The sequence below is a fragment of the Elephantulus edwardii genome, unplaced genomic scaffold (genome assembly GCF_000299155.1).
Source record: "Elephantulus edwardii isolate Elephantulus edwardi_28Jun2011 unplaced genomic scaffold, EleEdw1.0 scaffold00026, whole genome shotgun sequence".
In the NCBI taxonomy this organism is placed as follows: Eukaryota; Metazoa; Chordata; class Mammalia; order Macroscelidea; family Macroscelididae; genus Elephantulus; species Elephantulus edwardii.
The window spans coordinates 22422739-22425217 of NW_006399776.1; positions in this window are offsets into that span (position 1 = coordinate 22422739).

The following is a 2479-nucleotide window of genomic DNA, read 5'->3' on the forward strand; positions in this document are numbered from 1 at the left end:
AAGAAGAAAATGTAGGTAAACTTTTATATAATCTAAGATGTGTAGAGAATAGTTTTACTAATGAAAAATATAAATTAAAAAATTTATACACTTGGCTCTGTAAAATTCTAGACTTTTTATGTCGGAAAACAAAAACAAATGGTACAATGGCCACATGTAGTTTCTACCTGTCTGGTATCTATGTCTAAGTTTTTCAGCCTTTTTTAGTAGTTAAAAAAAAATATATATATACACACACACACATACATATTATATATATATACACATATTATATGTATACACATACACATATTACATATTATATATATATATATACACACATACACATATTATATATATCCACACATATAATCAAAAGAGGTATTGCATTAGGTAAATCTGCTGTCAAGGATCTTTCTAAAGTGTTAAGGCATAAGGATGTCATTTTAAAGACTAAGGTACACCTGGTTTAAGCCATAACCTTTTCAATTACTTGTTATGAATCTGAGAACTGGCCACTCTATAAATATGACAGAATAAGAATGTATGCCTTTGAGTCATGGTGTTAGAGAAAAATACTGAATACCTCATGGACTGTCAAAAGAAAAAAATAAATATGTCTTGTAGAAAGTGCAATCAGGGTGCTATTCAGAGGCAAGGATGGTGAAACTTTGTCTCATATATTTTGAGCATGTTTTTAGGACGGGGAGTCCTCGGGAAAAGATATCATGCTTGAAAAGATGGAGGATCAGAGAAGGAGGAAGACCCTCAATAAGGTGAATTGACACAGTGACTGTAACAATAGGCTCAAGTATTAGAGATGATGAGGATGGCACAGGATAAGGCAGGGTACAGATCTACTGCTCACAGGTCCCTATTATCATAGTCAGCGTGTCAACATAAGCTTCATCTTACTTATTTCGGACATGTTGTGAGGAGAAGCTATTTCTTGGAAAAGGACATCATCCTTGGAAAGGTGGAGGGTCAGTGAAGGAGAAGAAGACCGTCAATGAGATAGATTGATGCAGTATGTGCAGCAATGGACTCAAGGGTATCAGGGATGATAAGGATGGCTCAGGATAGGACAGCATTCAGACCTACTGTTCATGGGGTTACTGTGAGTTGTACTCGACTCAATGGCACTTAAGAACAGCAATATATACATAAGGTAGCCCTGGTAACTTTGCAGGTAAGGAGTTGCGCTGCCAACTCAAAGGCATGCAGTTCAAATTCACCAACTTCTCCGAGGGTGAGAGATGGACAGTCATCTCCAATGTAATTTATAGCTTTCAAAAACCCATTGGAAGGGTCGGCTATGAGTTAGTACCTATAGACTGTAATGAGTTTGAGGTTTTTAGATGTAACAAAGCACTTGCCATTTTAACATTCTTCACAAGTACAATTTAGTGACATTATTTGTGTTCATTATGTTGTGCAACCATCACCATTATCTATTTCCACATTTCCTTTACCTTAACAACTACAACAAAGCTCTGTGTCCACTGAACATTCCTTATTCTTAAAACAATATACTACTTATCTTTCTCAGGGAAGACCCTTACCTTTGTTAGTTTGTGTGGCTAGAGTGTTACTGACTTCAGCTCCAACCAATCAGAACATGGCCATGGGATGGCCAAATTACTAAATCAAGTCAACGAGATTCAGCAAGTCTCAATTCAGGGGACTTACTGGAAATGATGAAAGAGAGACTTACTATATTGAACTTAAGCAGAGAGAAAGTAAGTTTAAGGAGTATATACTACCTCCCAAAGCACTTAGTGAAGCTAACAAAATCTTGATACTAAACTTGATAACACATTAAAATATTGAAAAATTACAAATCAGACTTTCCCCCATACATGAAGACAAAAATCCTATATATCAACAAACTCAACGAAATCCTATATAAGAACAACAAATCACAATAAAGTGGAACTTACTCAGAAATGCAAAACTGGTTATATATTTGAAAACTAATCAGTATAACCCATCAGATCAACATAATAAAGAAGAAAAATCATATGATACTTCATTAAGTGTAGAATTTTTTTAATTCAGCAAATATTTTTTAAAAATTAAAATATCCTTTAATTAAAAGAATATTTGAAACCTACTGAAAGGTAACTAAAGAAATCTCTTCATGATAAAATGTTCACAGATAACTTGTGAAATAAGAAATTAATCAAAGACTAACACTATCACTGTACTTTTCTACTAGTTTTCTTATATAAGCAATACAGCAAGAAAATAAATCAAAGGACTAAGTAGTAAGAAAGGCAATACAATCATAACTGACTTGATTGTTTATATAGAAGATATAAAAATAAATTTAGTGCCACCCAAAGGTAATAAAGGAGGTCAGAATTGCTTCCACTGTGAAAAGCTGGGCCACTGCAGTAGACAGTGTCACAGATGAGAGCCACAGATAGCAAGGGAGTAGAGAGGAAGCTCCCACTCACTTGCTTTAAGTGTGGATCTGAAGGACACTTGGACAAGGGTG